The sequence below is a fragment of the Balaenoptera ricei genome, chromosome X (assembly GCF_028023285.1).
Source record: "Balaenoptera ricei isolate mBalRic1 chromosome X, mBalRic1.hap2, whole genome shotgun sequence".
Classification (NCBI taxonomy): Eukaryota; Metazoa; Chordata; class Mammalia; order Artiodactyla; family Balaenopteridae; genus Balaenoptera; species Balaenoptera ricei.
In genome coordinates, this window is record NC_082660.1 from 4,608,674 (window position 1) to 4,630,451 (window position 21,778).

Genomic DNA, 21,778 nt, shown 5'->3' on the forward strand with positions numbered 1-21,778 from the left:
GGGAGACCAGCATCCCCTGATAGATGCCAGTCAGCTACCAGCCCAGGGATTGATGGATGGAAGGACACACAGGCACCCATGGGTATGAAATAGTTTGTTACACACATAGAAAACAGCAAGAGCATTTCCCAAGGAGAAGAGCTGAGATCGGAGCCAGAGTGAAATGAGAGCAAGGCGGGAGGGAAGTTCTGGGGTTCATTGGGTTATGGGATCCAACCATGGTGAGGGTTTCTGAGTGCACAAGAGTTAGGATTTTCCTGTCTTGAATTTCCCCACCACCTTCTAGGCAAGTAGCTGCTGATCTTTTTTTATTGGCTTGTCCAGCTGTAGGACAAAAGAGAACGAGGGGAGGGTCCAGTTTGAAATCTGTCAGTAGTCAAACATCAAAAATGGAGTCTCATATCTTTTCCTGGAAAACTCCTACTCACCCTTCAAGACCCAGCTCAAATGTTCCCTTCTCTGATGAACCCAGGTGGAAACTGAACTCATGGGAGTCATTCTCTCCCCCACCCCCGAAATCTTCATAAAAGTATTTACCTTGTTCTATGTTTTAATGGAGTCAGACCCTTGATTACAGTGGCCACCTAGTGACAGGATATATTAAAACAATAAGTGTGAAACATTATACATGGTGTGACTGATCAGGCATGGGTGAGATTATCAAGTGTTGATCTAGACTCAATAGAGGAAGGTGGGTGTCACCCACATGCAAGGATCCGTAGGATCACTGTCGAGACAAGAAAACAAGCACAGGAGCAGAACTGAGAGCGGTCAGAACGCAGAATCCTTGACATGAATCTAGAAGGCACTGATGTCACACTGTCCGTTTTCAGGTTCTATCCTTATAGATAAGGTGACCGCACGCCCTGATTCGCCTAGGGAAGTCTTGACTTACCCCTGTTTCTCCAGCAGATTTATGGACAAGTGTTGCCTTTTGCTCCCCAAAATGTCCCAGTTCGGTTGAGAGGTTGAATGCGTTTCCTCTCATCTTCCACATGCCTAGAAACCACTGTAATCAACCACAGAATCGTAAGGGATTTGGAAGAAGCTGGTTTCTACCCGCCGTGATGGACCTCACCATCGAAAGCCAAGCAGTTCAACGTTCGTTGTGATTAATATCAAAGGATGATGTAGGTGCCAACTGTTTTATTTGTGAGACTACCTGGACGCGAAACCTCGGGGGTCTTCTAACAATAACAGCTGACCGGTGTACAGACCGGTGTACAGAGCTCTGTGGTCCACAAAGGACTTTCACCTATTTGTCTCCATCACTCTGTGGTACATAAAGCACTTTGCTCTATCTGTCTCCATTAATCCAGAAAAACTCTGTGTGTGAGGCAAAACAGGCATGATTATCCCCAATTTAGAGGTAAGGAAGTTGGGGTTCAGAAAGGTGGGCAGAAGGGCAATTTACCAAATCTGAATGATGCAGACTTGATCCCGGGGGGGTGGGAGTTCCTATCACATGGACTTCCCTGGCTCACGCTTCTCAGATCCACCTGCACTTCTAACGGGTGAGTGTCTCTGACCTGTCTTGACAGGAGAAAGGTGGATATTACACACTGGATGCAGGACATGTGTGCCACACTTTGGCTGAGAAAGGGCATTCATCATTTAGAGGATCCCTATGAGGATTCATTACAAAAGGTTCTAATAACACAGAACATTTGCAAATGTAACTTCCCTCTTCCCAAAGATACTCAAGGAAGAAGAAGAAGAAATGCTTTTGTATTTGTTTGACTGTCCTCATTCCGTTGCCCTAAATAGTTTCTCTGCGATGTCCCTATTATTTCCTGAACCTCCATGAGCACAGCAAGGTCTGATGATAGGCGTACAGTGCTTTGAACTTGCTTTTCGAATCTCAAAGCTCAACCATTAGAAAGGTGGCCACCACTGAACTATCAAAGAAGACTGCCCCCGCCAGGAGAAGATCAGACATTCCTCTTACCCCAGTTGTGTGGCTTTGCATGGAAAGGGTAAGGTGAAGGGAGATAAAAGGGGTAGACCCTTCAGGGGTTACGTGTAACATGTGGACTTATTTGATTTACAGGAGATCTCCGAAATGTTCTCTCTCTTGGTTGCACTTCAAAAAGGACATGGCCTGTTTCCCACTGCATGCCGGACCCCCTGGGTCCAACAAAGTCATCTAAGATTTTGCCAGCCAAATTGTCTTTCTATCCACTTTATTTCTCTGTCATTACTGTGCCACCCAGATCCTGGAGAGGTCCATGAGCGCTGAAATAGGGAGAGAGGCACAGATTTTTGGTAACCACGAATGACTCAGAGCCACTGTGTTGTTGACTCAGATGGTCATTTACTCTGACCTCTTCTGACACGGACTGTGCATAACATACTTTTTGCAAAAATATACTCCCAGTTGTCCCAGGGACGTAAATTCCCAGGAGAACCCAGTAGGCAACAGAAAGGAGAGAAGGAGCTTAGTACATTTATTGGAAGCTAATTGCTTGATTTACTCGAGGGCTGGCCAGCTGCGCAAGTCAGCGGAGCAGTGTTGATAGCATTTGCTGAATTTTCATCTTGACTTAGGGAAACCCCAGGACGCCCTGGGAATTTGGCCTCTGTAAAGACCGTAACATATGGTCCATTTGCATAGACATAAGTTTGAGTTCTGAGCCCTTGGGCAAGACTTTCCCAAATTCCTCTCTTGATCTTGATACAGGGGAAAGAGATACAGGGGAAAGCCACTCCCCTTTTCTCCCAGGCCACTCATGGTAGGATCTACACAGTATGGTCAAGACCTTTCTCTCTGATGATCTGTTCCCATCAGAAACAGGAAGGAAAGACACTTAGTCAAGGGGCTTCACTCATACAGTGGAGGGCATTTTTTTTTAATCTGTAAAGTAAATGAACAACTTCCTTTACTGCCTTTGGCCCTAGACGATCAGCCATCTGTTCTAGAAGGTCACAGGTGTAAACCTGAGTCAGTGAGCTTCGGGCCGAACCGTGAGCAGACATGGGCTTTGGAGTGAAAGTGACACGGCTTCAGACGGCCGACTGGAACATCTGGCCCCCAACTGGCCCCTTGCCTCTTCTGTCAAAGCAGAGCAATGAATGAAAATGCCGTTGCCCGTTACAGATGGAGGAGGCCCTCTAGCTCTCTAGTAGTGAGCGGTCAAGGCATTTCTGTCATCTCCGTTGACCCCCAAACCCCCAAGAAACAGAGCCTTCCCAGAAGTCACCAAGACAGCCCAGAGAAGACAGGTGTCTTGAGCTTGTAGGCTGAAAGCAGACGTTTTGAACCAAGAGGTCAAGTGCAAGAGAAGGCCATGGAGGGTACGGAAGCCACCCAAGTCAACTGGCATTGGGAGAGAAGGCAAGCATCCTACACGGCCCAAGATGCTCCCACACTCCATGGCGTCTTCTGCAGAGCAGGGCGTCTTGCTGCCTGCTGGATTCTAATTTGAGGATGTCACCCCTCCAGATGAGCCACTGATATAATTAAAACACAATAGCTATCCTAGCGTTGATTTCTCTCTTGAAACCAAAAACATCTATGTAGTATCTCCCACGTGTGTTAGACACTAGAGAAATGACAGCCAACAGGACAGATGTAGTTCCAACCATCAGGGAATGAAAATGCAAACGGGTTGTACACAAACTAAGGAGCCTCACCAAAGGAAAACTAGGGGATTGTAGGGGGACACGCAGAAAGGGAATCTTACCGAGACCACAGAAAGGGGAACGGCTTTCAGGAGAAACGGGCGTTCTGTAGGCCTTGCACCAGCCCCGCACACATGTGACCCTTTTAACCCAATTTCAGGCAGTTTAATGCATTGAACTAACGTTTACACGAAACCTTGGGCCTGAAAGTGATTTTGTCCACCAGGCACAGCTACCAGGAAGACAGCCCTGAAGTTCTGTTTTGTTTTGCATCGGGGTGGAGCGAGCAGCACAAGGTAGGAGAAGGACACAGGCAAACTGAAGGCAGTGGGCCAGGGAAGCACAGAGCGTGACAGAGAGCCCTGGGGGACCAAGGAAGGGCAGGGACAGCACCACCGACCACAGGCTGAACCTTCCTATCTGCCCGGGGTGGGGGCTTGGCTTCTGAGTGCCCGCGAGCTGGCCTTCTGCAGAAATCCCAGCTGGGAACTTGCACAAGCCCTTCTCCTCGCTTCATCCTCTCCGCGGAATCAGAGCTTCTAGGTTCTAACGCAGTAAACAGAGTCTTATTAAGACATCTGTCTACTGTCAACAGCTGATCTTCACGGAAACACTACTGCAAATCCACCCACCGACAAAACCAGTGTGTACGAAGAGCAAGCAGACGGCCCCTTGGAAAGACGTTCCAGAAAATATGGGTCACGGAGAATGACAGCGAGGGACTGGAAATGATTTTCGATCTAGACCCGGAAACAGTGCAATGAACACTGGAGCCTGGTGGGTGGGTCGTAGTCTATCAGAGACCTACGTGTTTATTATGGAAAGAGAGCACCCGGCGGTGGTTCTTAAGCAGTGGCATCTACACATTTTCTACATTGTCTTTGTCATTTTTGTGGCCTGGAAGCCTCATTTTCTAGAGCAAGGTTCCTCCCCTCTACTGCAACTCCCTGAGTGCCACACCTGATTTTTTTTTTCTTCTTTTTTTACTTCTGAAATGCTCTGTTTGGGCAACTTCCTGGCTTTATCCCTGCAATGCCAGTCCCAAGCAACAGCCACCTATGCCTCTCACAAACCCCTTGATAGAATTGCAGATCACGTTCCACCTGGCAGTGTTGTCGGCACAGCTCTTGTCTGCTCACTTCCCTGTTTTCCCAAACTGCCACGTGGTGTACAGAGAAGTGTTTGCTGCTGGCGATGAGGATGCTGTCTTGTTACGCTGGGTAAGTGACTCAGGCAGTTACACGAGGTGACACACCACCACTGCTGTGGGCAGCCCACCTGTGTGGAGTCAAAGGGGAAAGGTGGGATGATTCTCTCGAAGCAAAACTACACTGGCAGATGGCGGAGACCCATCACCTCCAAGTTATTGGCTGCAGGGACGTGTTGAGAAAATGGTTTTCTCTCTCTTTCTCCCATATGCATTTAGAGGGAAGCATCTCTGAGGGTCCACGGTCACCCGTAGAATGGTCCAGATGGATGAGGAGGCCAGGCTGTACCTCCCAGTGGTGCACAGCTACAGACACTCACAAGGGGCTGTAATTGAGTATAAGCCCAGCTTGGACTCTCTCTTCCAAATCCTCTCTTCTTCCATGGCCTCTGGACTCCAGGAGAGGGAAGAGGATGGATGATCCTAGCACCAGATCTACCGCTTTGACTTCCTCTCCCAAAAAGGAGGTGGGGATTTGCATTTGAAAGATTGAAAGAGGAAATGCTTTTCTAAGAGACATGAATCTAAAGATGGGAGAAACAATACGGGCTGGTGTTTTTTCCTTGGAATTTAAGGACAATCATAGGACGTCTATGGCTTTAAAACATTCTGCCCTTGTTATGTTTCCTTGCAGCTCCCCATCGTATGTAACAGCCTACACGTTATTGATGAGAACTAACGCCACAGTACCTATAGCAACAATTCAATAAATTCGCTTCATTGTTACCTGACAGGTGGTAGGTAAGCTGCTTACACAGCTGGGCTGTCCTACACACAACTGTGATTCTTTGCACGTGCCGGCTCAGGCTTGGCAGTGGAGGGTAGGGGATTAGGGTCAGAAGTGTCCTTTCATAGTCTGCCTGCTTCTGTTGATCACGTGGAAGGACAACATCCTTCCCAGGGCTCGTAGGGCCCAGGAGCTTCAGGTGAGGATTCGCAGCGGGGAAAGGAGTCAGTGACGCACGTAAGAGCGAGAAGCTGCGGGACCAGCCCGATATTTCGGGGGCGGTGGTGGCGGAGGAGGCAAGACAGCGGTAGGCCTAGGAGAAACCCCTGCCTTTCCCTAACCGCTGGAGAAAGGTAAGCCCCTCGAATGATGAGGACGATGTTTTCATTCACGTGTATCAATCAATTTCCATCGTGGTCTTATGGATGCAAGTACGGTAACCCTTATTTTAAAGACAAGGAAACTGAGCCCCCAAAGGACATGTGACTTTCTCCAGGATATGCAGTCGCCTGTGTTTCTATATGTAACTTAAGTCAGAAGAGGGGTGTTACTTCCTACAGATGATTGAGTTTTGCCGGTTTAAAATGCTGACCCATTTTCTTTCTTATCGGATGATTCTTAGCACTTGGATTTAACAAAAGCTTAACTGAGAAACCAGTGTCCAGAGTTTGTAGGAAATGCAAGCATTCAGCGGCCATCGAATTGCCATTTTCTCTAGCATCCGTCGCAATGTAGTTTAAGAAAGACCTTCATCTCCCAAACCTTTGCTGGCTATTTCTAATGAAATGGCTCTTTCAGAGGTAATCTCTCACTATCTTTTACAATACTGTTTCTAATATCTTCCCCCCACCAGAGTAGAAACTATAAATGCTCACTATTGATCTCCTTATTGAAAAACGGCATTATAACATGTCGCTTTAGAAGCTTGAATGCATCAGAGAAAAGCATGGACAGAATTTAAATTATAGAAAACTGAAGGTAGCTGATTGGATTTTTAGTCTATTCTAAAAAATAATAAACTTATTCATATGGACAGTTTTTCAAAGTCTTTCATCCTGTGTGGTCTCGAATCCACGGTGAAACGTGGGGTTAATTCTAAGGTCTGTCGGGGAAGAAACAAAGAGAATGGGGCACGTGGAGGGGGGGGGGTCTCATGAAAACCAATTCAATAAGAAATAATCTGATAAGTGAGGGGCGTAAATGTCTGGAAGGTGACCTCACAGAGTCCTGAGTCCATTTAGTGATAAATGTCAACATCAGGACTCTCCAGAGGGAAATAATTGCATTAGTCACTGCAAATAGACATAAAAGACTAGCCTTTCTTGGGTTTTGTTTTTGTTTGTTTTTTCTTTAGCGTTCATACCAAGAAGACGGTTAGTGAATTTCACTGACTCTATTCGTTAAGAGTAAAAAAAAAAAAAAAAATATGTAGCAAATTACAAAGAAACATCTCCATTATCGAAATCAGCCTAGGGAGAACAGAGTGTGTACACACTGCCTCAGTCTCATGCACACGTTAGTTGGAAATCAGTCCGCACACCGAGTGTCACATGTTTTTATAGGGACAGGAAGGAGCTGAAAATCAGGCAACATGTAAAACAGCCTCTGGAAAACCGTACATTGTACCCTTATAATGCTGGCTAAAGCTAGAAGGGAAGAGAAAACTCCAGTGGGCAAAAAAAAAAAAAAAAAAAGAGAGGGAAAAAAAATGAAGATAATGTAAATCTCATAAAGATTTTGGTTTACCTTTGTCTTGCGATGAAAATGAGTTTCATTCAAATCCAATCCTTCAGTCCAGGATGTGGGTGTCTTGGATCCAGTGGCATGAAAAAGTCAATAAACTTTTGGTCGATGTATTCCATACCAAAGAAAAGTGCACAAATCATACCTGTATGGGAAAATGAATGATGGCACCGTGAACACAGACATGTCACTGCCATCCAGGTCAAAAAATCAAGCATTACCTGCGTCTGAGAAGCATCTTCCAGTGACCTCCCAATAATTACCACTCCCCATGCCAAAAAATCACTGCTTCCTAAATTCTAATACCATAGATTCAATTTGCCTGTTTTTAAACTCTATATAAATGGAATCCTACAGTATTTATTACTCTGTCTAGCTTCTTTCATGTAACATTACAAGATGTATCTATGTTGTTGCATGGGGTGGTTCATTCAGTTTTTAGTTCTATGCAATATTCTTTTGTATGAATACACCTCAATTTATTCATTCATCCTACTGTTGATAAACATTTAGGTTCTTTCCTTTTCTTGGCTTTAATGAATAGTGATGCTGTGAAGATCCTTGGACAAAATTTTGCTGCAGGTATGTACACATGTATGTTAAGAATGGAACCAGGTATCTATGGTCAGTTTTCATAGATACTGCCAAACAATTTTCCAAAGGGTTGCACTAATTTATAAGTCCTCCCACCAGCATTGTGAGTGAGTTCCAGTTGCTCTGTATCTTTGCCAACACTTCCTGATATCAGTCTGTCTATGGTAGCTGTTTTGGTGGTTGGGCAGAGGTCTCTCATTCTGGTTTTAATGTAAATTTTCCTGACATTCAATGAGGCGGAGTATCGTTTTCATGGGTGCATCAGGCATTTGGATGCCCGAAGTGTGAGGTGCTAGCTCAAACCTTTGCTCACTTTTGAACTGGGCTGTTAGTTGGGTTTTTTTTTGTTTTTGTTTTTTTTACTTATTAATTTGTAGGAACACTTTCTATCTTGAGGATAGGACAATTTTGCTAGTTTAAAATGCTGTTGGGACTTTGCTGGTGGTCCAGTGGTTAAGACTTTGCCTTCCAACATAGGGGATGCATGTTCAATCCCTGGTTGGGGAGCTAAGACCCCACATGCCTGGCGGCCAAAAAACCAAAACATAAAACAGAAGCAATACTGTAACAAATTCAATAAAGACTTTAAAATTGGTCCACATCAAAAAAAAAAAAAAACTTTAAAAAAGTAACTAACTAACTAAATAAAATGCTGTAAATATCATGTCATAAACCATGGCTTCTCTTTTTACTCTTTTAATGGTGTCTTTTGCGATCAGAACACCTTGCCAGTTTATCGGTCTCTTCCTTTATCAGGAGCGTTTTGTGACCCGTTAAGATAGCTTTGAGAATCGTGACGTGTCTGATGGCAGTCTGATTATTTGATCTCTTTGTTTGTTTGTTTCTCTTTGTTGTCAGCAGGATGGACTGTCTGAGAGAACTAGGCAGATGTTGCTGGAAGTGTAACTTCAATCAAACAGTATTTTGATTAAACTACAATGGTCCTCAATGTTTTATTTTTTTAATCAAATGAATCTTGTTTTCCCTTTGCCTTTAAACTAACCAAACTGAATTCCTTTCTCTTAAGGCTCTGTCCTGTAATAAAATTAAAATATACTTTACAAATAATTTAGTCACTGATAATTTAGTACAATCGAGTTATGAAATTCATGTCATTTTTCATTGTATTAGGAATATAAAATCAATGAAACAAAAATTTACTATGTACCTATTAAGGTAGAAAAAAAGGTATCAAAAGGAGAAGCTGGGGAAAATGAATGATAATTTTAGCCTACTTCAATAATGGGCAAATTGCAAAATCCTGCAACAGATTGCTAGGTGGAAAGGAAGAAATTACTCCTTCTATAGCAGCCTGAATAATATGAGTAAGAGCTATTAGAATAGTGAATATAGCAACAATCCAATAACTACTGTTCGTTGTTAATACTGGCAAGTGAGTCCATGAATTGCCTTCTGGCTCCTGATGATTGCTTGGAAACTTTGCCTCTACAGGTGGACAAGTCCCTGATAAAGAGTCTGACACCAGCATACATTGTTCACACAAATAAAATCAGACAGGCATTTCGAAGAACGACGTTATTAACTTTAAAACACTTGGATTTATTTTAAACTGAGAATATTTCTTCTTCCTAGGTTTATATCACTCATATGGAAAATGAATCATGATTCTACATATATTCTATATATTTAATTTGGGCATCTCTTATACCACTTTTTTTCATAGACTGATTATTTTCATAGGTTTTTTTTATTGAAATACAATATGGCTCTTTAATGAAGGAAAGATGAAGAGAAGTATTATATTCTTTATGTAATCAAAATGGATAAACCAAGCCAAAGAAAACATAAATTATTCAAGGTTATGACTACCTTTCGACAGCAGCCCTGGGTTCCATCCATGAAAGCATTAAATCTTCCAAAATGTGTGTGTGTGTGTGTGTGTGTGTGTGTGTGTGTTTTAATTGTGCTGCAAAAAATCTTAGGTTTTTGAAATAGTTTTCAGGTCAGATAAAAACTGACCAGTCCTTGCTCTGGCAAATAATAAAATCTGTAGCAAGGCTAAAGAAATGATTTGTGGTGAAAGGCAAAATAAATGTAGACATGGTATAAGAGATTTTTCTTCCTTCATCTATACTCAAACCTACCATTTACGTGAGAGTTTAATAAGGTTGGTGAGTGTTATGTTCATAGATGTGCTAAACCATGTAGGAGTGATACATGCCTCCCATTTAAGGCTTCATTTGCACCTGGACACTTTACTCTTCAGGACTAAAATGAACTTTATTCTCAACCTCACCAATGAATGTTATTTTTTTTAAAAAAAAAAGGAGGGCAGGGGATACTGGCAGAGTAGGAACAGCAGAGGTGACAGAGATGAATTCTAGCATCAGAGTGGGTTTTAAATAAACAAAAGAGTGATGTGAGAGAGAAATGCAGGAGTGTATCTTATCTACGGCATCCTACTCTGGAGAAATTCCTTTGGTGTCAATATGTTTAGCTTTCAAAGAATCACATAGACTTAAATGTCAAGGGGTTTTTGTGTACCTACCCAATTCAAAATCTCTTTCAAGGCTGCTGGCAGACAGAGGCAATTTTCCAGGCAATCAGCTGGAATTTCCCACTTTGATCTGAAGGAGAGGATAAAAATACTTGGAATCTGGGATGTCCTGCTCCAGTGGGTGCTCAGGTCTTCTCTCTGGAAACTCTGGTTTTCCAGTTTATTTCTTTTCACTTTGGGAATTTCTAAGCCAATGGATTGGAAATAAATAGAGAAAGAAGCATACGCTTCTTTCAGGAAGTAAAGCCATTGGGAAGAAGTGAATAAAAATCATTGCACTTTGAGAAAGGGTCATGGCAGTGAGGCAAAGCCCAGTCTATGGGAGGGAACCTGCCCCTGTGGGCGGGAGGGAGCTGGATCTCTGCAGAGCTGACTGCTGCCGCTCATGAGACAGGGCATACGTGATCACCATGGAGACACGCCACCCTGGGCATCAGGCAGGGACAGCCAATAATATGGCTTTATATGAGTTGGGTAGCTTAATTAGGAAAAGCTACCCAATATCTTCATCTTCAACCAACCAAGCAGTGTCCTTTGGAGGAACAATGTTTACCCCTAGTTATAAAATAAGAAGACATTAAGCATGACAATGGAAGACCAGGTTAATAAAACAGTTGATCTTGCCACAGAGAAGCAACAATGAAAAACAGACATACTCTTCACTCAATAAATAGTGATGAAATACCTACTTGAAACAGGTGTCTTGTTTGATAGACATATTGATAAGTGCTTTCACTTACATCCTGGATCTCTAAAACCTAATTGTGCTTGAGTCCTGTTTATAAGAGTTTTAAAGAAAATTAATGTTGGGAGCTGAAAAGTGAGTATGGCATTTTTCTCCATGCCCCAATACTTTTCTCTTTTTAAAAAATTTATTCATTTTATTTATTTATTTTTGGCTGCATAGGGTCTTCGTTGCTGCGCACGGGCTTTCTCTAGTTGCGGAGAGCGGGGGCTACTCTTCGTTGCGGTGCGCGGGCTTCTCATTGCGGTGGCTTCTTGTTGCAGAGCACGGTCTCTAGACACGCGGGCTCAGTAGTTGTGGCTCACGGGCTTCAGTAGCTGTGGCTCGTGGGCTCTAGAGCGCGGGCTCAGTAGTTGTGGCGCGCAGGCTTAGTTGCTCTGTGGCATGTGGGATCTTCCCGGACCAGGGCTCGAACCCGTGTGCCCTGCACTGGCAGGCGGATTCTTAACCACTGCGTCACCAGGGAAGGCCCCCCCCCCCCGCAATACTTTTCTAAATAAACAACACCATGTGCATATGTTTTTCAGGCCCCGACACAGTTCCTGGTACCTTACTCTCTCCTGGAAATCTCTTCAGAGTGAAAACAATCTTTTAAAACTCAAAGGATAATGCTGTTTCTAAAGCACCTACTCTGTGCCAGGAAACTGGTTATGCACTTCATCTCGTTTATTGATTATAGCTTCAGCATGATCCTGCATGGTGTGGATTGTTTATTGTGCTTTACAGAAGAGGAATCCAAAGAGGAGATGATTTAAGGTTTCTGAACTTCCAGGGAAGGACCTGAGAATCTGAAGTCCGTGGATCTTATTCCAAAAGCTCTTTCTTACTTATCTACCTGAAGCGGATTCACAAATGGGTGCTCAGTGAATGCACAGAGTAACTGCCGCAGGGGAACTTCCCCTCCCCTTGTTGACACAAACATAGGATTACGTTTCACGACGGTCACTAAACATCACGGTTCTCAAATGGGAACACGTACCAGAATCAGCTGCGGCCGGGTCCACACGGTTTTTCTGTAAAGAGCCACAAAATAAGTATTTCAGATCCTGCAGTCCATACAGCCTCTCTTGTAACTGTTCAGCTGTTGTAATGTTAAAGCAGCCATACATCATAAGACGTGACAGGGCGTGACTGTGCCCCCCTAAAAGCATACTCATGGACACAGAATTTCATACGGTTTCCATGCATTGCAAAATATGATTCTTCCATGTGACATTAACATTTGAGATAAACATAAGGTTATTTTTTTCTTACCATTTTTTTAAAAAATAAAGAGATGGCTGATACAAATATAAGCCTTATGTGTATCAAGTAGATCATAAATTCTGGGAGGTAGCAGAGAACTTAGAACTTTCTGTTATGGAAAACTGTCTTTCATAGTAGAATTTACAGTTTTTCCGTTACCAGTTTTGTTGTTGTTTCTTGGCATAATTCAGTACTTCAATGTAATTTTGTTATAACTACCAAAAAAAACATGATTCTTCTTTTGATTTTGTTTGTTTCCCCAACCATTTAAAAACAGAAAGACCAGTCTTAGTTTACGGCTGGAAAAAGGCAGATGGTGGTTCAGATCTGGACTTCTGGGCTTCGTTTGCAGACCCTGACCTAGAGGTTAAAACTGACCTTAGTTAAAACTGACCCTGACCTTAGTTAAAACTAAGATGCTGGGCTCCACCCCAGAGTTTCCCGTTCCTTAGGACCAGGAGCTGTCCTGAGAACTGCATTTCTAACAAGCTCTGTGGTGGGTTCCACCCTCAACTGAATGGTGCAGGAAGATTAAGAAATCAAAAATGAGTTGCTTGTAGGTCAACCCTTGCTCAGAGCCGTGATGTTTCTGTATAAGTTTCCCACGTGCCTGTGTCCCACACCTGTTTTCTTTAATCAAATCAGCTGCCTACATTTGAAAAGTGGGATATTTGCAGAAAAACACGAGCTTCTGACTATTCTTGAAAAATGCAGAAAACATTGTAGTGTTTTCTACATCGAGGGCAGTGTTGACCCCTGATTTCTACATGGCAAACCTTGCAGTCAAGTCAAGATGGCCCCATGAAACAGTGCTTACAGCTCTCCATGGTCTTTACGTAGTCTGTCACTCATGTCCTTACCTTTTCTGGCCCTGGGACCATTCGCCTTCACAATCCCTAAACTTCACGGATGGAGAAAGATTACTGTACCTTACATCAGAGGACTTACACTTAAGTAACACCTACTGGGACGAAGTGAGAGAGTGGCATGCACATAGATACACTACCAACTGTAAAATAGATAGCTAGTGGGAAGCAGCCGCATAGCACAGGGAGATCAGCTCGGTGCTTTGTGACCACCTAGAGGGGTGGGATAGGGAGGGTGGGAGGGAGACGCAAGAGGGAGGGGATATGGGGATATATGTATACGTACAGCTGATTCACTTTGTTATACAGCAGCAACTAACACACCACTGTAAAGCAATTATATTCCAATAAAGATGTTAAAAAATAAATAAATAACACTTAATTTGTGTTGGGCACCTAGCCATACACTCTCTCTCTATATATAGTATATTACACACACACACACACACACACACACACACAGACCCATGTACGTACACACACACACACATATATATATGTATATGCATATATATGGTTAATGCATATATAATACTACATATAAAACCTTATACAGGTAATTTCACTAATATATACATCGACCAGGGAGGTGGGCATAACTACCTCCATCTTCTAGGTACACAAAGGGAATTACAAAGGTCATATAGATTGCCTAAGGGTACCCAGAAGGACAACTGAATACCAAATCTGTCTGCCCCTAAACGGTATGGCCTCTTCCCTATATACTAACCCTCTCTCTCCAAGCGCAGAGCAAAAGAAATATTTCCTGCAGCATATGCTCCCTACAAATATGAGGTGTGCCTCCCACCTGTTAAGCGTGGTGAAGAAAAAATAGAGCAGCGGATTATTTACCAGAAATAAATACCAAATTTCATAAATTTTGTATCATTATAGGCTCATGGTTTTTTAAAACATAGCAATAACTTGTCTAAAGAATGCTGTGCTTTGCAAATCTACTGTAATATATTTTATTCCCTGACACGCAATTGCATACCAATCAGTTTTGATTCTCTGTTCTTCACCAGGCGATATTTATTTGAAATATCTCTGATTTGGTTCTCCAAAGAACAAGCTGTGTGCTGAATAGGGGGATCAGACGCCTGTTTTTGCGGGTGATCAGCCATGCTATTTTGAATCACTATGGGAGACAGGTTCAAAGGTTAGACGTCAAAATCTTTTCAGAGATTCGTTAGTTTCCGCATAGCTAGCAAAAAGGAAGAGGCAGAAATCAGGCATTTGAAAGAGAGCTATAAACGTAGAGAAAAATGATCATGATTAGCGATTGTTTTCATCCGTGGGGATGCTGTAAAACTGTACCTAACATATGCTGCTTTATAGTACATGTATAGCGTGCAAACCAGTATGTTAGGTGTACTTTGTGTACGTGTGCGGGGGGTCTGTATACACACATACAAATTCACATATAACAGTTATACGCATATATGTATGCATACATATATATATGACAGAGTATATTTTAGATGCACTTATTTATAACATGTGGATTAAAACAGTTGTGATACAGATATCAATGCATATGTAATATACACTACCTATAACATATAATATATATCACAATTGTTTTAATCTATGTAAGTTATAAAAGTGCAAAGTTTGTAATATATATAAAACAGAGTATATGTACTATAAATGTTATGTATTTTTCATATGTATAACGCAGTATAACATATATTCTTATATTCTTATTCATATATAATAGTTGAACTGTTTTTATATATATATGTTTATACATATTACAAAGAGGATATTTTAATATTTAATAACATATAGATTAAACAATTACGATACGTATCATGTTATATATATTGTATAAATTATATATGCATTGATATATATATTGCAGTTGGTTTAATTCTCATGTTATCAAAGTGCATCTGAAACGTACTCTCTGTAATATATATAACTATATATAACAGAGTATAACTGTTATGTATGAACACACACACACACACACACACACACACACACAGAGTTCACCTAACATATACTGTTTTGTAATCTGCATATATTACAAAGCAGCATATTTAGGTGCACTTTTATAGCATCATATGGATTAAAAACAAGTGCTAATCATGCTGATTTTTCTATAAATACCACACACACACACACACACACACACACACACACACACACAGATGTGTGTGTGGGTACATAAAACATTCCTATCAGAATTCATACAGATTATGAAAACCACAATCCTGGAAGTTGCTCTGTATTCAGAGATACTCAATAAATCACCAAGCATTGTATTTTACCCTTTATGATGCCTCAGCGTCTGTGTGTGTGTGCGTGTGTGCGTGTGTGCGTGTGTACCCCATCTCAGTAACCCTGAGAGCTGACCTCATGGCAGCAGGCAGGGGAATGCCTGTCTCTTCCCGCATATTTCACAGCTCCCAGCATTTCCCAGGGGCTGAGCTCTGTAAGCACGTAGTAAATGAACAGTCACGGTGCCCCCAGAAGGTGTTCCTCCAAGTTACGCACTTCCAGTGTGCAACCAACACACGAAAACTTGCACCAAAGTGTCTTCACCCCCCAATTCTGTCACTTTGATTTGAAATAAAAGGAGAAATTCTTTTATGTAAATATTTGGAATCTTTAAAGTGAAGATCATCAGCTGGAAGAAAAGCAAAGATGTGAACTGAAACGTAATCACTTTTCCAGTAGGATCCATGTGTCCATTTACCATGAACATTTCAATTTGTACAACACTTTTGCTGCCTTTGCGGAGAGAGCTTACTTAGCCCCCATAGTTGGAGCTCAATTTCTTTCTGGACTTGACAGATCAAAAGGCATAGGATTTTTTCCCAGGAATCCTGGCATCTTGTACTGTTCACGCCATTCCAGCCTGTCATGTTTGTCAGTGAAAGAACAGGAAACTGCTTTGAGGAGATGCGGAAGGAGGTACGTGTGACTTACAGTGTTAACACTTAGAATGAAGAGAATGGCCATATTTTAGATTCCACATATAAGTCATACCATGTGGTATTTGTCTATGTCTTTCTGACTTACTTCACTTAGTATGATCACCTACTTCAATTTAAAAAAAGGACCTACTGTATGTATAGCACAGGGAACTCTACTCAGTACTCTGTAATAACCTATATGGGAAAAGAAACTGAAAAGGAATGGATATATGTATACGTATGTATAGCGGAATCACTTTACTGTACACCTGAAACTAACACAGCACTGTAAATCAACTATACTCCAATATAAAATAAAAATTTTAAAAAAAGAATAAAGGGAATGCCAGGCGACAGTGGAGGCTGGAGATACATCCTGTTTCTCTGCTGGTTCAATTAAGAACATCGTGCAAAGTGCTTCCATGATTTAATGCAGTTTCTCTTTTATCTACTATTGGAGGAGTTTGTGTTTGTCTATGTATGGAAAGTATAAATTCTCTTTTTAGTTTTCAAGGTAGTAGAGGTACTTAGGTGCAGCGACAAATTACTGCGAATGGATTCTTTGCAGGTAAAGCATTATTAGAGTGATGGCCCAGAAGTGGTGAAAACAAAGATTTTGAAAATTCAAATAGGCTGACGTGGAGAAAACCACACGTAATCAAATTCACAATGTCTAAGTAATGTATAATTAGGCTATATTTTCCCAGGACAAAAGCACTGAGTTTTGAAAAGGAAATATTAAACTTTTGCTTTAAACACATAAATACTGAAAATAACTACGTTTTCATCTAAACCATGGTAAGCTTTTAATGGCAGACATTTTTGTGCATTACAAGTCCAAAGGCCTTCAAGGAAAGTGCTATTTTTTTTCTCTTGGTGCTTTTAAACATACTTGACAATTTGCACTTTGCTTGCAGACCTACCCTCCAGAATTCCACCAGCTCACTCCATCAAAGTGTTGCCAGTTTGGATCAGTATTATGAGAAACTGAGCCAGAGGCTCAATTTAGCATGCAAATCATCGCCTTGGTTACTTGACCCTGGGATGCCAAGAACAAAGCCAGCTGCTCAGCTGAATTTATTACATTTAAACTTATTATACAGTCTTAGCTTTTAATTTTCTTTCACCAAGATGAGCAACTTATTCACTCTGGCAAGTCCACAGAGCCTATATGCTTTCCCATCCCCTGGGCAGGTTTCCTGGTCTGTATTTTAAGGTATAAACAAAGTTCTCTTCATATGAATATGTAAAAGTTTTTTCACATTCATTATTTTATTTACAAGGTCACTGAGCTAACCTTGATTTTACTGCTGACGAAAGGTGAGCTGCAGAGATCAGGGCACCTGGACCTTGTCAGGCAGGTACAGCGTGTCAGGGCTGGACCCCAGGCCTATTTCTTTTGACCCCCGATCCTACACCCCACGCTTGGTTCTCCTACACCCCACGCCTCTGACACGGTCAAAGGCCACGATGTTAGCATGCCATTGCCCATTGAATGAGTTTATCCCACTCTCTCCTTACATCAAATTCTGTCTCCATTCTGGATCAGACCTCAGCTCTACTCTTCATGGACTGATTTAGTACGTGTTCACCCAAAAGAACAACTAGCAGAGACACAGACGTACCATGTTTAGAAAATCTCTAGTTATGTAACCGCGATGGTTTGCAGAGGTGAATGATGCACATAGATAGCTACAGACGCCCTTGCATTTCTTCAGGGTCCTTTTAAAACTACATGCCTGGCTCTGATATCCATAAGGGAATGAACAATCTGGAAAATCCCCACAGAAACACTGGGGCCCCAGGCAAGGTGAGATGGGTGCATACCATTTGAGATCTGTCCCCCAAAACAGGCGGGGTGACTAGGGAAGATGAGGAAGGGTTAAACACTTGTTGGCTCCTCTGAACACCTGGGGTCCACACATTTGGGGGGGGAGATATTCTCAAGTTCATCACCGTGTGCAGGAATTTGAGGAATTCAATAGGTGGACACATTACGTTCCATGCTTCTCAAACTTTCCTGTTCCTTGAGTCTCCTGGAGGTTTTACCACAAGGCACATTTGGATTCAGTAGGTCTTGGGCAGAGCCTGAGAGCATCTCTGATGATCTCTCTCCTTGACGCCAGTATCCTTGACCTTTGGACCATACTTTCTGTGGAAGACTGTCCTACAGGGCCCTCAACAGCAGTGTCTGGAGGGAAATGCCAATAGACTGACATCCAAAACGGGAAGATGCCCGGGGACTTTCCAGTGATCCAGCATCAAGTGTTAATAACATCAGTGAATGTGGTTGTGAATTACGGCAAAATGCTTTCATAGTCAATGCTCGTTTCAAGCTCAAAATGTCTTTGTGAAATCAATAAGACAAACATTATTTCTTCTTCTTATTTTCAAAAAAAAAAAAAAAACCCAAACAAACACCTAAAGAATAGTTAAGTAGATGGAGAGACATCATACCATAGGTTAGTGTCTCCTGTACTCTTAGCGTTAATTTTGGGATTTGTCCTTAGATGGTTTTCTGTCCCCATAAGCCTAGTCACAATTTCCCTCCATCTACAGAAATAAGTGTGATGGACCCTGAGGAAGCAGACTTTCTTATTAACTCAAAACCAAAAATAGGGGTTTAGCTAGAAATTCCCCTCAGGAAAAAAAAAATAAGTTTTTCCAGCAAAGAGCGATTATTATATTTGTTTCGGGACACCAGCAACTCATGCACACCACAAAAGCAGCATCGGAATCCCGTCACTGAGAGAGCAGTTATGTGCTACGGCTGTAAAGTATGAACTTGTTATTTCGCTTGTGTTACCCAGGACTTCACTGCTGGACGGACAGAGAAAGAAGCAGAAAATTCCCCTTATTGCATAAGCATGGTCCCCTTCTGAGGACTACCTAGCACTCCTTTCTTCTGCGTCAAAGAGGCATAGCTATTTTCAACTTCAGGAGGGAGGAATGGGTCAAGAAAAGGGAAGCTAAGGAGAAAAAGCTGGAATAATGAGCCCCTGTGCCCTTGTGACTTACATAATCTAGCAAAGGGAGCTCAGTGGGAACCAGAGAAATGGAGTGGAGGCAAAGCTGGCGAAAGTAGGTTTCCAAGAATCAGGAGTTTTAAACACACTGGCACTCACGGCTCTTCTTTGAGCTATGTGCTATTTCTAAACGGCATGGCTGAGCGATTCTGAGATTTCTTTGGTCCACAAAGTGGTAGAATATATATAACATGCCGTGCAGTCTCTCTCAGTATCTCTGTGTCCCTCTCTCTTTGGGAGAGGGGAGATTCTGGCCTAGGAACAAATTAAAGATGAGAAGTTGATACTGATGCTTTAATGGCACTGAAGCCTGAGGAAGCAAATCTTTCTTAACTGAAAAAATTCAAAATAGCAGGGAAAACTGGTGTAGTGGAAACACATTGTACTGGAAGTCAGGAAACGAAAGTTATTTTTCAGGTTCTTTTACCTAATCACTATTGGGTAAGGTCTTAGGCTTTGCAGACACTCGTGATAGAAATAAGTCATCCATTGAGAGTCAGGGCCCAAGCATTCCCATAATCATTTTACATATATAAGCATGTAAGTATATTGTGGGGAGCCCAAGCTTTGGAACTGATAGATAGATGGATAGATGGACGGATAGATAGATATGATAGATAGCTAGGTAGGTAGACATGATAGATGGATGGATGGATGGATGGATGGATTGATAGATACAAAGACAGATCAGAATATGCACCCCCAAATATGCCACTTTGGCATAAGAATTATTTTAAGATGAAAGCAACTGAGAAGTAGCAGGTGCAGGAAGAACTCTCTGCCCTTCCCCTTTCTGTCTAAAAGAAGGGCATACATTTCCCTTTGAGAAGGGGACATAAATTTCCCTCTGTAAAGGTGCAGTCCTCTCCCATACCGAAGAGGTGACTGACTCTTATTTGCATAACAAGCCTTGCTAAAGAGCCCTTAACTACCTTAACTAGCAACAGAACTACCAACAACTACCACTCCTAGTCCTCTTCCCACACTTCACCACCCCTAGGAGCCCAACCACCTTTCCCTTTGTCTGCTCACTTCTCCGTAATCTATCACCTTCCACTAAAATGGTACACGAAGCCCACCCACCACCTGTGTAATCGCCTCTTTGGGTTTTTCTTTCTTTCTGTGAAGCCCCTGTCAACTACAAATTGGCACTTGCCATCTACCTCTACAAGGATTAAATCTTGAGCCACTGCAGCTGCTGACCTTCAACACCCCCTGAAAGGAGTTCAGGGTGGAGACCAGGAATGAGGTGCTCTGTGCTCTGGGAAAAACTGGCAGAACACGTCCTCAGATAGTTAGATATTTTCAGGAGCGGATTTTATGAGCCCGATGCCTGCATCTCCTCGTGTCTAGAAAAGCACTAAAATCCTTCATGGTGACATCTGCTCCTTGTGACTAGCAGAAACATTCTCCAAAAAAATATGTGCTTGGGGACTTCCCTGGTGGCACAGTGGTTAAGAATCCGCCTGCCAAGGCAGGGGACACGGGTTCAAGCCGTGGTCCAGGAAGACCCCACATGCCGCGGAGCAACTAAGCCCGTGCGCCACAACTACTGAGCCTGTGCTCTAGAGCCCGTGAGCCACAACTACTGAGCCCACGTGCTGCAACTACTGAAGCCCGCACGCCTAGAGCCCGTGCTCCACAGCAAGAGAAGCCACCGCAGTGAGAAGCCCGCGCACCGCAACGAAGAGTAGCCCCTGCTCGCCGCAACTAGAGAAAGCCCGTGCGCAGCAACGAAGACCCAGCACAGCCAAAAATAAATAAATTAATTAATTAAAGAAAAATATGTGCTTGATTGAATGTACTCCCCCTTCATCAAAATCACATATATACTGACCTTCACCCCCACCTCTTTGGAGCAGTTGCTCAGAGCTAGCTGAGATGCTGTCTCCTGGGCTATAGTTCTCATTTTGCCCCAAATAAAACTTAACTCATAACTCTCACGTTTGCATTTAAGTCGGCACCCCCATGCACATGAAAACATTAACATCGATAAAGAAATATGTCTTTCTCCTGTTCATCTGTCTTTTGTCAGTTTAATTCACAAGCCTCAATAAACAGACTGGAAGAGAGCAGAGGAAAAAGTTTTTTTCCCTCCCACACAGTTGGGGGTCGGGGGAGAGAGAGAGAAAGAGAGCGAGAGAAACACGGATGGATGGATGGATGGATGGATGGATGGATGGATGGATGGATGATACTAGAGAGGCAGACAGATATAGACAGAGGAGTGATAAATAGAAAGAGTCCAAGTTCTGTTTTCTGCAAAGGGTTATTTTAAGGACTAAATAAGATAATCTATATCCATTATTACCTACCATACAAAATTTAGTACTATTTTTAATGGTATTTACATTATTAATCCCGAATAAAAATCTTCACTTATGAAAACTTTTTTTCTTAGGCAAAAAGTTTTGAGTAGTGAATACAACGACAAAGCACTGGGAAGTGAAGGCATTTTTCGATTGTTTTTAATACTCAGCTAGAAATGTTAACTATTGAGAAGAAACTATGAATTCCTGTTAAGTGTTATAAATGAAGGCTCCCTTTCAGGCCTTCAACCCC

The 21,778-nt window shown here is 42.3% G+C and overlaps 1 protein-coding gene across 4 annotated transcripts in view; it reads right to left on the reverse strand.

Moving 5' to 3' along the window:
* Window positions 1-21,778, reverse strand: part of PUDP (pseudouridine 5'-phosphatase) — a 605,728-nt gene that overhangs the window by 240,911 nt on the left and 343,039 nt on the right. For 3 of the 4 annotated variants that reach the window (XR_009500091.1, XR_009500089.1, XR_009500090.1), the window contains exons 6-7: window positions 12,135-12,168; window positions 7,302-7,443 (exon numbers count right to left, since the gene is read on the reverse strand). The gene's annotated coding sequence lies outside the window, so the exon portion shown is untranslated. The remainder of the gene's footprint in view (window positions 1-7,301; window positions 7,444-12,134; window positions 12,169-21,778) is intronic. The other variant, XR_009500092.1, reaches the window with a different exon arrangement.